The following is a 14943-nucleotide window of genomic DNA, read 5'->3' on the forward strand; positions in this document are numbered from 1 at the left end:
CAGTGAGAGACCCTGCCTCAAGGAATGAGGTGGGTCTTACTAGAGGAGGATATCTAATGTCTACCCTGGGCCTTCCCAAGAACAAAAATGGGGTATATGTACACACACACACACACACACACACACACACACACACACACACACATGCTTACACCATATATACACACTCCACAAAATCAAGATAGAAGAGATGTAAGCAATAGTGTGAACTCATCAGATGGGGAGGGAGGAGGGGAAGAGGAAATTGAGGGAGGGATAAGAGAAACTGGGGCAGGGAGAGGTGAGGTATGTGTCTAGAGACTGGTGAAGTGGGGGGACCCAGAGGAGGAGGGGTTCACGGGACCAGAAGGCACCTACTATGGAAGGCACGAGATATGGTGTAAAGTCTAGATCTAACAGAGACCCTGACACAGGACCAGGTGAAGGCTGCTCCGTCCTGGAGAGGCCAGATCCACGTGGATTTGTGTCAACGAGGGTGGGGTGGGCAGGGCGGTAGTCAGTTTGGAGAAAGGAGCAGGAGACTGGGCCATCTGGGAAGAGTTGAGGCTGGGGTGGGGTGGATCTGAGGGCAATGAGGGGCAGCTCAGAGAGAGCAGCTAAGGCTTGGGGATGGTTGTGGGGAAGAGGAAAGGTGGAGTTGTCAGAGCTCTGGGGAGGGGACAGAACACATGAGAGGAGTCTGTGGGAAGGACCAGAAGTGTAGGATCTCTAATGACATCTATGGTACAAGGAAGTCAGGGTCACCAGGGCCTGACCTGGGATGTGCTCACCATGGTTGATGGTGAGGTTGGTCCCATCAATTGACTGCCAGAACTTAATGCCTTCTCTTGTGTTCAGAAGAACTCGGCAGAAGTACACTGGTCCTTTTCCTTTAAGTTCCAGATTCTGAGGACTCCAGATGTTTGAGGCTGTGTCCAGTTCAGGTTGAATTGTTTCTTGAATTGCTCATGTATGAATGGTGGGGTGGAGTTGTAGATGAATTCCCCATGGAATTGCTCCCATCTCCAGAAAATCCTTATCTCTGGATCCTCTGCCAACTCCCAGGGGAAGTAGAAGGAGAAGGGGATCTCAATGGAGCCGCCCTGGACACCAGAGAGTTTTGCTGGTTGGTTGACCCCAAAGGCATTTAATCTGTTGGATCCTGCTGAGTAACTTGAAAAGGACAGGGATCTGAAGCCATTGCACAGGATGGAGAGGGCAACCCTAGCTGACTGAGCCATCATCCATAGTCAGGTGTGGGACACAGGGCAGGACTGTCCTTATGACCCATTGTCCCATACAGGACAGGACAGACAAGGAAGGGTTGGGCTGGACCCACTCTGAGGATGAGCTCTCTCTTGGGGCACAGAGCACTGTCTGGCTCCTCTAGCAGACCCCTGTCCACATGACAGCCTGCTCTTCCCAGCTCCACTGGCCCCTCCTGTGGTTAAGGCAGAGTTCCTGATAACAAGGTCCCCACCACTCACCAGCTTGCAGACACGCAGCTGACATCAGCAGAAGCAGGATCCAAGCCATGGCCTGATTCCCTCCAGGAAGTGAGACCAGCAGAGCCATCACAGGAGAGGAGCCCTGTGCAGGGACCCTGGGGTGCTCAGGAGTCAGGAAGAATCAGGATAAAGAGGCACACAACCCCTGAGTCTTCTCATGTGGAGGACAGAGTAGGACAGGACCTTCCCATGTCCACCTTCTTGTGACCAACAACTTCCTTCATGATTCTGACTTCTTTCCTACTCCTCAGAAGATCTTCCCGGTGGTCACTGACAGGATGGCCGGGCCCTTGAGCCCAGCCCCCATTTTTGACAGGAAAATATGGAATTGACCTCGCCATGCCGGGCTCTCCTCTCTTGCACCTTGACCTCCTGTCTTATTCAGTCTTCTCCATTTCTCATGTGGCCTGTAATCACTGTTTCCTCACCTCCAGATTTCCTCCACTCCTGTACTCCCCCTCCTCATCTGTTTCTCATTGTGTCTCCTCCCATCATACTGGTTGTCTGTCTGTCTGTCTGTCTGTCTCTCTGTCTCTCTGTCTGTCTGTCTTTCTAGTAACCTCAGGTACAGAAGTGGTCAGTTTCTGCTCTCTTCAGACACAGTGAGGATGGAGGTGATGAGGAAACACATTCAGTCCCCAGCCCTAGCTCGGTGTCCCCACCACCATCTGCTCTTTGTCCTCTTCTTGTCCTTCAGGGACTCTTCACAGCACCCGGCAGAACCAAGGCCCAGTGGACACTCTTGCCCTGGCCTGCTCACTGCTGCCAAGTCTGTAACTACCCTGGGCTTCCTGGGTGATCATCTCCCTCCCTAGACAGTGATCCAAAGCTGCTCCAGTTTCTGAAGGAGACTTTCTACATTCCACCAACCTTCCCACACCTCAGAAGAGGAGGCCATGGATCAGAGAAGCCCTGGCACATGTCACATGACTGCCACATAGCAGGTTGACTGGACTTCATCCCATCAAGGACTTGTAGTCCTCCACTCCACACAGACTTCAGTCTGCCTGCTCAGTATAGTTGAACAACTGAACTCTCCTTAAATGTCAGGGATCAGCTGCTGGGCTCCCAGGGTGATGTTCCCACAAAGCACTAGAGTGACTCCCTCTAGCTGTGGCTGCTCTAGAACCTTCTTTGGATGAAGTGTGCAATGAAAGGTCAGAGCAGCAATGTGTCACTCATGACATATTGCCTGGGACGTCCCTGAGAGTGGACACAACTGGCCTTTGCCTGGGGTGGAGGTGTGGGAGATGGGGGCAGAGGCTGTGGTGGCCATAGCGATGGTTCTACAGAGAGTCATCCTACCCTTCCTCATGACATGGTTCCATCAGTTCCCTGGAAGACAAGATTGTACCAGAGGAAGTGGCATCATTCTCCCTCAGTGACATGTGCAGAGGCGACTTCCTATTTTTTTTAGATTTCTTGGTATTGATTGCCTTGTCCATGCAGCCCGCCTCTGTGATATCTGATTTCTCTGCCTCCCTCACAGTCCCCATGGTCCTCTGATCTCTTGACCTGAGCCAGGCACAAACACTCATGGCCTCACTCCCAGCAGTACATGGACACACTTCTGTATCCATCCATCCTGCCCTTGGAGATGCAGAGTCACAGAACCTTTAGGATGAGTTGGCCCCAGATGGTTAGTCAGGAGAGGGGGTGGGGTCTATTGTACCTACCAGAACCGGCCCCCCACAGCACCCTGTTATCGAATGAGGTCTCATATATCTCAGGCTGGAACTGAACTTGTTATGTTGCCAAGGATAACCTTGAACTCTTACTCCCAAGTGCTGGGGTGACAAGTGTGCCCCTTTGTTCCCCTTTATCTCCTCCTGGAGATAGAGCCCAGGGTTCTGTGCAGGTAAGCACTCTACCAGATGAACCCTGTCCTTATCCTCAGGGAGGCCTTAGAGGGGGCTCTCCTGGTCTTGACCACTCACCTCCAGGCTTCATTGGTCCTTTCCTTACTGTCTGGGGGTCTGTGAAAAAGGTCACTGGATTGCTGTGTCTCTGCAGGAAGGGCTGACCTGATGTGGCTGCCACGTATCAGGTGTTGACCCCAGCGTTTTTACACAACAGGCCCTAGTGGGTTCTGTGAGATCCCAGCTGCTCCCTGTGCTCAGCCTCACTGCTGCCACCTGCTGGATCCTTAGTCCCAAGTCATGGGCTCTGTTCTAGTTTCAAGTCCTGGACTTAGTTGAACCACCATAGGGACCCTGCTGTGGGATGATTTCTGTCCAGGATGCTGTAATCAGTCTCCTGCAATACCAACTCCATTTCTCCCAATAGCAGTGATTGAGACCTGCAGCCATGATGCTTTCAGAGAGGAGGGGCACTTTCTGTGGAAGAGCAGCCTGGAACTGTGGTGTGCACAGGGCTTCTGCACACGTGTGTCCATGTGAGTGTCAGACTACAGTGTGAGAACCTGGCTGCTACTCAGGTTATAGCACAAGTGTGCCCTGTCCCCGCTGAATAGATAAGTAAGTGTAATTTTGAAAATTAAAATCCAAAGGTGTCTAGGCATGGTGTTATATACCTTTATTTGTAGCTTTTGGGAGGCAGAGGCAAGTGGATATCTGTTAGCTCAATATCTAGCCTGGTCTATATATTGAGCTCCAGACCCTCCAATAGAACTACATAGTGAGACCTTCTCCACCCCCATCCCCACCCCAAAAAACAAGCAAAACCAAAACAGAACCACAAAAAGCAACAATAAAAAACAAATGAACAAACCAACAAACAAAAACAACTAACAAAACAAAAAGTCCAAGGTGTATGGTGTCCAGAATTATAATGTTGAAGTTGTCCTCTGGCCTGCACATACATGAGCACACACTTACTTGCACACACATGCACCTGCACACAGACACACACAATCATGCAAAACACATTTAATAGCTGATCTGCCCACACATATTTACCCAGTCCTCATCCTGAGTAAACATGACCAGATCAAGGTTGTGATCAACAGCAAAGCACAGAGTCCCCAGCTCCTGCAGGGCCAAGTGAAAGACCACAGGGGTAGCAACCACACAATGACCAGGCTGGACCTCAGTGCTCCCTGTGCATGGGACTGCGGTTACTTCTGCTTCAGAGGAGAGGCAGAGATCAGAAGACAGAGCAACCACATCATGAAAATGGGGACATTAATTTGAAGAGCCTGGGGTCTTGTGTGGGAGAGGTGACCACAAGGACGGAGAGAGGGGTGTTGGGAGCCTGAGGTGACATAAAGGATACAACTGAGATTTTTAATGGGGGTTGCATTGAATTTTTAGAATGTTTTGTACTGTAAGGACTTATTGTATAAAATTTTCCATTCTGCAATTATCCTTTCATTTATTTCTCTAAATTTTTAAAAATTTATTTTTGATGCAGTATGTAAATGTGTGCGTATATTTGCACCTGTGCACACACATGTGGATGGCATCAGACAATTTTGGGTATTGTTGCTCCTGAAGGAGCTGTCCACTATGGTTTTAGGGACAGGTCTGTCATTGGCTTGGGGCTCACCAACATGGCAAGCCTGTCAGCACAGAAGGGTCTCTGCCTCTCCGCGTATCTGAAACATTGTCAACTCTTTAGGGGGATCTTGAGGATAGAACTCATGTCCTCCCGTTTCTAGGGCAAGCACTTTGCCAACTGAGCCATCCCCTGGCTGTTCTGTGATTTCTCTCAGTGTTTTGTTTTTAGGAAAATTTTTTGCCTCTTTTAGGGTAGGTACTTCCCAGACATGTTCTTTTCATGTGTGGGTTATTACACACCATTACCTTAATTTCTGTTTTAATTCCATATCCCCAAGTCAATCAGTATCTTTTCACAGGCCCCACTTCCTGTGAAATGTTATCCCTGAGCACTGGTCTACCTCAGACCTTGTTTAGAAGCCACAGCTCTTTCCAAATGAGCAGTTGTCCCCTGAGACACATCAGTGCCCTCTTGAATCCCCTAGCACAGGCTCTGTGTTCATCTGCACTTGCTCCTCTGATTTCCAGCTGGGATTCTAAGGAAGGAGGTGCAGATTCAGTCCTGGGTGAGATCAGCTTCCTTTCTGTCCTTGTGTTCTCTGGACTCTGCCCTGCACAAGCTCATCCTTCTCCATGTCCACAGCTGAGAAAACTCAGAGGGGAAGCTGAGGTGAGGGCCTGTCCTGGACCACTTACCTTGGCTTCCACCAGAGAAAGATCATCAATACACAGATGGGGGTTATGAGCACAGCCATGGCCAACACCACCCCGACTGTGGCTCCCAGGTTCACAAGTGAAGGATTCCTCTGGCCCTCTGTGTCCTCCAGGCCAGCTGTGGTGACTGCAGAGGTGATGATGGAGGGGCTCTGCATGGTAGTCCTGATGTCTGGGGAGAGATGAGGAGTGAGCAGATCCCCTGGATGAGGGAGACATGGGGTGAGTGTCACACCTTGTCTCCTCTGTGGAATGTGGGATGGGGAACAGCTGTTAGAAGTTCACAGAGGGGAACCCATGCTGAAGGCTGAGACTCCAGGAGAGCAAGCTCAAATGTTCACTCTCCACCTGTCCTGGAGCTGTGTCCTCGGATTGTCATCTGGTCACAGGTAATTATGCCATAAAAATACTGTTGTTTCGTCTAGATATGGGTAACATACACACATGTCTCAGTCCATATAGTGCTTGCTGCTCAGGCCATAGAACTGGAGATTGATTCCTAGTTCCCATGTCAACAGCCTGTTGAAATGAGTGTGGCCTTTAATCTCAGTCCTAGAGCAGAGGCAGGAGATCTCTGTGAGTTAAAGCCAGCCTGTCTATATACATTTAGTTCCACATCAAACAGAGCTGAAAGAATTGTAATTCCAGTACAGAAACAAACATGATCCTGGGCCTCACTCGTCATATAACCTAGCCTACTTGTCACTCTTGAAGCCAGTGTGACAACCTGTTTCATAAAATAAGATGAATGCCACCTAAAGTTCTCCTTTCTCCTCCACATGCACTTGATGTAATGTGAACACACACACACACACACACACACACACACACACACACACACACACTTGAATTAACAGACCACCTACATGTTCACCCACAGTGAATTTATAAAAATGCATTTCAGAAAATGTAAAATTTTAGCTGTAAGTGAACAGCTCAGTGCCGAGTTCACAGCTTATTCATTTACTCTACAAACATCATTCTGGTCAATTTCCAGAACATGTACCTGACTGGAAGCTCTAGACCCATGAAACAGCTTCTTTCTCTCCCTTCCCAGAGCCCTGGCAGCTGCTGGTTGACATTACATCAGGTCAACATGGCGGCCATAGAGAATGCACAGAGAACCGTGCTGTGGGTGCTTTCCCACAGGTTTAATCCAGTCAAGAGAGACTGCTGAACGGGGTGGCCCAGGCCTCTAGTTTTGGCACTTGGGAAGCAGGTTTCTATGAGTTTAGGCCAGCCTGGTCTACATAGTGAGTTCCAGGATAACCAGGGCTAAATACAGATACCCTGTTTTCTTTAAAACAAACAAACAAACAAACAAAACAATATATATATATATTAAGAGCCACAGAGCAAGGTTGTGATCAACAACCCAGCACATAGAGTCTCCAGCTCCTGTCCAGCCATGTGTAGGACCACACAGTGACGAGACTGGGCCTCAGTGTTCCCAGTGTGTGAGCCTGCAGTTACTTCAGCCTCAGAGGAGAGGCAAGGATCAGAAGACCAAGCAGCCACATCACAAAAGTAGGGACTGGGGTCTAATGTGGGAGAGGAGTTGGGAAATGGAGAGGAGACAGGGAGTTGGGTAGAAAGAGGTAAGGGATGTGTGCTGGGGAGCTAGGAGGGGAAATGGGGGGCTGTGGTGACAGGTGGCAGTTTACACTTAGACCGGAGGACTCCAAGAACATCCAGTGGGCAACTGCTGTTTGTTCTGGGCTTAGGTTGGAGCTGTGTGGAGATGCTCCATACAGGGACTCAGGGGAGCCCTGCCACAGGACCAAGTGAGTCAGCTACTTCCTGGAGAAGTCACTCAGTTGAGGTCCTGGAGAAGTGGCCTGGCCTGAGTGTTAGCTTGGGACAGGTAGGGGGTGAACTTACTGCGGGGGCGGGGGGGCAGGCTGAATCCTAAAGAGGGTTAGGGTTCCATCTTAGCAGAGAATGACAGACAAGGTCAGAAGGGCAGCAAAGACTTGTCATGACTACAGGGAAAAGGTCCTTTTGGCAGAGGCCTGGGCAGAGCCAAGGGAAAGGAGTATGAAAGAAATCTCTGAGTTGTGGAGCCTGAGGTGACATCTAAGGGATGAGGAAGAAAGAGACATCAAAGTCAGAGCCAGGGTGGCTCACCATGGGTGATGGTCAGTCGAGTCCCATTAATAGACTGAATATACTTAATGCCTTCTTTTGTGTTCAGATAAACTTGGTGGTAGTATGTAGTCTGGTCCTTCTCCTTCAAGTTCAGGATTCTGAGGACTCCAGACTTCTGACCATGGGCCCAATTCAGGGTGATCCAGTCCTTGAAATGCTCATGTATGAAACCTGAGGAAGAGTTGTAGATAAATTCCTCATGGAATTGCCTCCATCTCCAGAGAATCCTCATCTTTGGACCCTCTGCTAACTCCCATGGGAAGTAGAAGGATGGAGCCGCCCTGGACACCGGAGAGGGCAGGTGGTTGCTTGATCCATAGATATGTTCTCTGTCATGTCCCATTGAGATACCTGGGAAGGATAGGGAGAATCTGAAGTCTCTGCAGAAGATGGTAAAGATAATCCAGACCTTCCTGGGCCATCATCCACAGGCAGGTGTGACAGAGAGAAGGACAGTCCCTATGGATGTTGGAACAGAAAGATTGGGTTGAGCCCACTCTGAGGGATGGCTCTTTCTTGGAGATGAGACTTCTGGTTTGATCCTCTAATAGACACAGGTCCACATAACAGCCCACTCCCAAGCCACATTGGCCCCTTCTATGGTTAAGACCCCTGTAGTGAGGTTCCCACCACTCACCAGCTTGCAGCCATGCTTGTAACAGAAGCAGAAGCAGAAGCAGAAGCAAGGATCCAAATACCTCCAGGAAATGAGACCAGCAGAGTCATCAGACAGGAGAGGAGGCCCTGTGGAGGGACACTGGTGTGGTCATGAGTCAAGGGAGCATCAGGAAAAAGTGACCCACATCCCCATGGGCCTTCTTATGTGAAGGACTAAGTGAAGGCAAGACCTCCCCCATCTCCACCTCCTTGTGGCCAGCAACTTCCTTCATTGATCTGACTTTTTATTTTTTCATATTGCAGAAGATCCTCCCTGTGGTCACTGACAAGATGGCCATGCCCTTGAGCCTATCTTCCATTTTTGGCTGAAGATGCAGAATTGACCTCTGCATGCCAGGTTTTCTTCTATTCCACGTTGATACCCTGACTGCCCCGTCCTTCATATATACCATGCTGTCCCCTTTCCCTCTCTCCTTGTCTCTGCCTCTCCTCCCCACTCTCTCATTCTCTCTTCTATCTTGCTGGTTCTCTGTGTGTCTCAGCCTCTCTCTCATCCCAAGGAAAAGGCCACCTGGACCAGCACATGCCTTTCAGGGAGAGAAAAGCTGACCCATCTCTGACCAGCTGAGCCCCATGGTCAGCTAAGAGATGCTGATGGTGGTGCTGGAGTGGATGCTCCCTCAGCTCCGACTCTAGAACGTGATCCCTAATTCTGCTCTTTGACCATTTCCTGTTCTTCAACAACCCCTTATAGTTCCTAGGCTGAACCAAGGCGTGATAGACCATCACTGGCCTGGCCTGCTCCCTACTGCCCAGATCACAATGTCCCTAGGCTTCCCACATGACAGTCTGCCCCCCTCCGCCCCAACACAGGTTCTAAAGATTATTCCATTTCTGCAAGAGACTTTCAGCCCTCCCACCCACAGAGGAAGCCCTGGCTCGGGCCATGCCATCATCACATGGCAGGTCTGAGGGGACTCCAGTCTCACTCAGTCCTTGTAGGCTTCTGCTCTGCACAGAGATGTCAGCCTGGCCTCAAGGCATCACTCAGCCTTGCCTCAAAGGCTAGAGATAGGTGACATTTTTTTGAAGCTCTAGAGATGACTTTGTCTAGCTATAATCATTCCAGAATGTGGGTAAAGAAGGCTCAGAGCAGCTATGTGGCAGTCATGACGTATTGCCAGGGACATCTCTGGGAATGGACACAGATGGCCTATGACTAGGGTAGAGGTATGAGAGGTGGGGTCAGAGGCTGGGGGGGCTTCAGGTTCTGTAGGAGTGTCATCCCACCCTTCCCCATAAGGAGGTGCTATCAGCTTGCCTCAGCTATGGCAGGAAGACATGATTATACCAGAGGAAGTGGCATCAGTCTCCTTGAGTCACACATGCAGAAGCTTCTTCCCATTCTTGACACTGTGTGCCTTCTCCATGCTTGCCTGAGGCGGTTAAGCAGCCCACCCTCTGTCACATCTGCTTCTCTGCCTTCCTCACAGTCCACATGGTCCTCAGATCCCTTGATATACCTCAGGGTATACAGCTGGGGAGGACCGCGAAGACCGCCATTTCTCCCTGTGCTGAGATTACAAGAGTGCACCCCCATACCCAGTGTCTGTGATGTTGGGATCCAACCCACATCATCACGCATGTTAGGCAAGCACTGTACCAGCTGAGCTCCATCTCAACCCCAAGCAGGGTCTTCAGAGGATGCCCATCACTAGTTTCCATCTGGCTTTTTTTCCTATTGTCTGCTGACTGTGGAAAGTCACCTGATTGCCAAGTCATCCAAAGAAGCAAGCTCACAGGGGTGCCATGGGCCTGTGCTTGTCCTCAGGAACCATTACAGGGCAGGCTCTGGGGACCTAGAGCTCCTCTTGGCCTCAGACCTCACTGTTGCTACCTTCTGTCTCCTTAAAGCCAAGTGACATGTTCTTTTGTCCTTCCCATGACCTGAGTGTTGGTAATGTTGGTTATGCAGCGGCGCTGCCCCTCGTGGCTGGTCGCCGCCTGCGGCGACCATGCCGAAGAGCAGTGTGCTGATTAAAAGAATCATAGCCATGGTTACCTTTTTAGAGCTTTACTGGGGGGGGGGGGTAGGGGACAGACAGAAAGAGAGAGAGAGACAAAGAAAGAGAGAGACAGAAGGGGGAGGCAGAGAGAGGGGAGCTGACGGGAGGAAGGAGCAGAAAGGAGGGGACAGAGAGCCCACAGAGGGCTCACCCTCTTTTTAGGCTGGGAAGCCGGCGAAGGCTGATGACGTAATTAAGGATCAAATCCTTACATCCCAGACTTTCCCTTATTATAAAAAAGCAGGTAGATGGGACTAAGAGAGTCGTTCCTCTCAAAAACTGCTTCCAGCTGACTTTTGGACGTTGGTTGGCTCTGGGGGAATGGAGAAGGGGAGTTTTCCGAGGTAGACAGGCGTTGTGGGATGCTGTCTGTCATCCGTTTGCTCTGGAGACATGCATCCCTCTTGGCTGTGGCTGGGAACTCTCTGTTTGACAAGATGCTGGTGACACAGAAAAAAAAAACTTAGAGAGATAAAAGAATCATTATTATTTTATGACATTTATCTGAGGTAGATCTGGCCTGTCCCTATGGATTTTGAAACATGTTAAGCTTTATCAAGACAGATTATTTTAAAGCACCTGTTTCCTTTACTAGTTCAGCATCTAGGAGACAGGTGATCAATTGTTAAAAAGCATCTCATAGTAATAGATGTTTACATTAAAGTCTTTTGTAGCACCCAGACGCTTTTGGGCCTGGGGGTGTAAATACCTTTTAGCTGTTACAGTTTCTTATTTGTTGATCACTGGACTCCGGTTCTGTGGTAGTCCTGTACCATTAGCTGAACAGTGAGTTAGAACAGGGAACTGGGAAGAAAAAAGCTTGTGGTACATGAGAATTTATTTATTTATTTATTTTGGAACTAGGGACAAGGCAAAGATCAGGGCCCTGTCTGTATGCACGTGAGAAACACAGGCAGTGGATCTGGAGTGAAGCAATGAGCTCTTATTTTAGGTGGAAATCTTTTTTCATTAAGTAACTCTGAAGATGCAATTAAATCTGGTGAGGTGATAAGGCTGTCCTCTGTACCCGACAATAAAGGAGAGGTGGCATCCCAAAACTCTCAGGGACTGAGTCAGTGGCTCTGGTGTCCAGAAGGAAAGAAATGGATCCCTTCCCATGCATCTTGGTGCCTGGGGGCAGCCAGCTGACTCTGTCTGTCTAGGTGGCACTTTTAACAAGGCTGTTGATGGCCTGGCAGGGCATTTGCTAGCCTGGCCTTTTTCTCACTTAAAACAGGGACCCAACAGCTTTTGGGAATCAGCGAGTGCCAGCACTTGGCAATTTTGTTTTCGGGCTTTTATCTCTTCCCTGGCACACCTTAAGTGCCACAGATGACTCTTTTGCTCGTGGGGTCAGGAGCCTTGCTCTCCAGATGCTTAAGTTTTAGTCAGGGAGGTCTGGGGAACAAGAGACGGATTTTACTTCGTGTCCTGAACTTTTTTTTCCCCGGTGATTGGTGGCTTAAAGACAGCTTTTGGAAGACTTATCTGAGGCTATAAACTGATTTTTTTTTTGGGGGGGGGCTTAAGAGCCATCCTGACTACTGTAAATTTATTTGTATGGATCTTAGCCGCTTCCAGACCCGTCTGTGCTTCTCAAGGCAGTTTGAGAATGAGTGGGTGAAGTTAAGGTGAGTTAAGGCGAGTTGTAGAAACCGCCCAAGCCCGCCCACTTAAGCCCGCCCACTGCCTGTGGAAGTCGGACGGAAAAGGTTGCACGTGGAGACGCAGAAGTGGGGAAGGACAAGGGTTTAGTTAGAATGTTAGTAGAAAGCTTGGAGATAAAGTAACTCTTATTTGCCTGTTCGCTGGCAGAAGTTCCCACAACTCTGTTATGGGGCCAGGTTTACCCCATCACTGGTTTCCATCTGGCTTTTTCCTATTGTCTGCTGACTGTGGAAAGTCACCTGATTGCCAAGTCATCCAAAGAAGCAAGCTCAAAGGGGTGCCATGGGCCTGTGCTTGTCCTCAGGAACCATTACAGGGCAGGCTCTGGGGACCTACAGCTCCTCTTGGCCTCAGACCTCACTGCTGCTACCTTCTGTCTCCTTAAAGCCAAGTGACATGTTCTTTTGTCCTTCCCATGGCCTGAGCCAAGGTGGATCCCCATAAGGATGTCCTAGGATGGGGCTTGTCAGAGATTTGGGGTACTCAGCTTCCTTAGCTGTTAATGAATTTCCCCAACATGAGGCCCAGGAGTCACCTGCAGCCATGGTACTGTCATAGGGAGAGGAGGGGCTTTTTGGATCACAAAGGCCTGGGGTTTTAATGATCAAAGACAGAGAAGCCTGAAGGAATAGCATCTGCCCCCAGGGCGTCCTGAGGCCATTGTTCTCCTTTCTGCCCACAGTCAGAACTGCTCTGTGGTCCACACAGATCTTTAATCCACTCACTGCTCTCTTTCTCATTCTACCATTGGGCTTACACACAGTCTTTTCTGACTGGAGCGTTGTAGGAACCTCCTAAATGTGCCCTTGTCCCTTTCTCTCCCCTCACTCCAGCACACCCACCCTTCTCTCCACAGCAGTCAAAGTAGTGGGATTTGGGGGATGTGAATCTCATGCCACTGCTTCTGCTTAAAAACAAAAACAACCCACAAAGGGATTGCTCAAAGCCAGATGCTTCAGGGACCCACCCACATGGTAGGAAAAGAGAACTCGCTCCCTGAAGTTGTCCTCTGACCTCCACATGTGCACCATAGCGTGCACAAGTACATGCACACGTTTTTTGTGTAGCCACACATAATAAAAACAAATACTTACGGGACAGAGAGATGGCAAAGAGGTTATGAATTTGTATTGCTCTTGGAGAGCCCTAGAGTTTGGTTCCTAGCACTCACTTTAGGTAGCTTACAAACCAGGGTTTTGATGCTTCTTTTCTGACCTGAGGCCAGATTAAACCAACACCCAAGACAGGTCCACAAGGGACCATCAGCTCCAACCTATGGGATGGCCGAGAAACACACTGAAATACAAGATAGGATATTATAAAAATGTGTGGACACAGTCAGATATAAAACGGAGCCGCTCCTGTCAATGTACCAAAAGTGAACACAGCTCCAAGAAGCAGATATATTTCAGAACAATTGCCTGAGGGTAACAGCTGGGTCACAGCCTTACATGGAGATTTGTGAAGAAATCTTACAGGGAGGGAGAGACGGCTCCATGGGTAAGAGCACTGGTTGCTCTTGTAGAAGACCTGGGTTTGGTTCCAGCATCCACATATGGGCTCACAACCACCTGGAACTCCTGTTCTAGGGGATCTGATGCCCTCATCTAGCTTCTGCAGGCATGGCACACACGCAGTACACATATATACATTGGGGCAAAATACTCATACATTTACAATAAAATAATGTTTTAAAAAAAGAGAGAAAGAAAGAAATCTTACAAGAGAAAAGATGTGTGGGCACATGGCAGCCCAGGATAGGCAGACATAGTGAAGCCTACACACATTCAAGCTTGTCCTGAATCAAAAATTCCAAGCTTGAGTCTGATCTAACACATCTGCCTTTGGAGAATGCAGGTATCATAGAAGGAAGCAGTTGAGTTTTTCTTAATTTTTAAAAATTCATTTTATAAAATTTCGGATTCACTTATTTTTTTATTCTGTGTAAGTAAATGGGTGTTTACATGTATGTCCCCTTCATGTATGTCTGTGCACCACATGTGTGCCTGCTGCCTGTGGAGGTCAGAAAAAGGAATTGGATCTCCCGGAACTAGAGCTACAGAGGGTTGTAAGCCACTGTGTGGTGCTGGGAATTGAACCCGGGTCCTCTGCAAGAGCAGCAAACTCTCTTAACCGCTGAGCCATCTCTCCAGTCCCAGTGAGAGTGGTTTTAAGGACCAAGGAAAACTTAGGCTGATGTGTGGTGGGAGCCCACAATAAAGACACTGGATAGAAGCAGAAGCCCTCTCCAGCCTCCTCCACAGAGAGGGTGGGCAAGGGTACTGTTTAGTAAAGATAAAAATGATTATTTTTTACTGACTCCAAATATATTTTGGGGGTCCATGCCATATGGAAAAATCAGAAGGCCACAAGCATGGTGTGCTCATTTTGAGCCTCCTTTTTGTGTTCTGTTGCATAGTTTATACGTTGCTTTTTTAAGGCAATACTTATTTGTCTCAGTCATTGTTGAAAGAGTCCGATCACCTCATTCTTGGGCACTTTTTGTGCAGCCACAGGGGTAAGAGGACAGTTTGCAGAAGTCGGTTCTCTTCTTGCATCATGTGGATCCCAGGGAATGAGGCCTGGGTCATCTAGCCTGGCAGCAAGCCCCTTTTACCCACCGAGCCATCTTGCCTCCCCGGTTTTACTCCTCTCATCCACAGCTATGCAAAGAGAGATCGCCAGAGACTGTAGAACGAGTAACAGACAGAGAAAAGGGCGAGTGGCGAGCCTAGGGGACACCGAGAAATACCTCTAATTTTGTGCGCATTTAAATGTTTTAAA

At 49.0% G+C, this 14943-nt stretch overlaps 1 pseudogene; it reads right to left on the minus strand.

The window, feature by feature from the left end:
• Positions 1-290: 290 nt before the first annotated feature.
• Positions 291-1637, minus strand: LOC143266785 (paired immunoglobulin-like type 2 receptor alpha; annotated as a pseudogene).
• Between the last annotated feature and the right edge of the window lie 13306 nt (positions 1638-14943).

The sequence above is a fragment of the Peromyscus maniculatus genome, chromosome 23 (assembly GCF_049852395.1).
Source record: "Peromyscus maniculatus bairdii isolate BWxNUB_F1_BW_parent chromosome 23, HU_Pman_BW_mat_3.1, whole genome shotgun sequence".
Taxonomy (NCBI): Eukaryota; Metazoa; Chordata; class Mammalia; order Rodentia; family Cricetidae; genus Peromyscus; species Peromyscus maniculatus.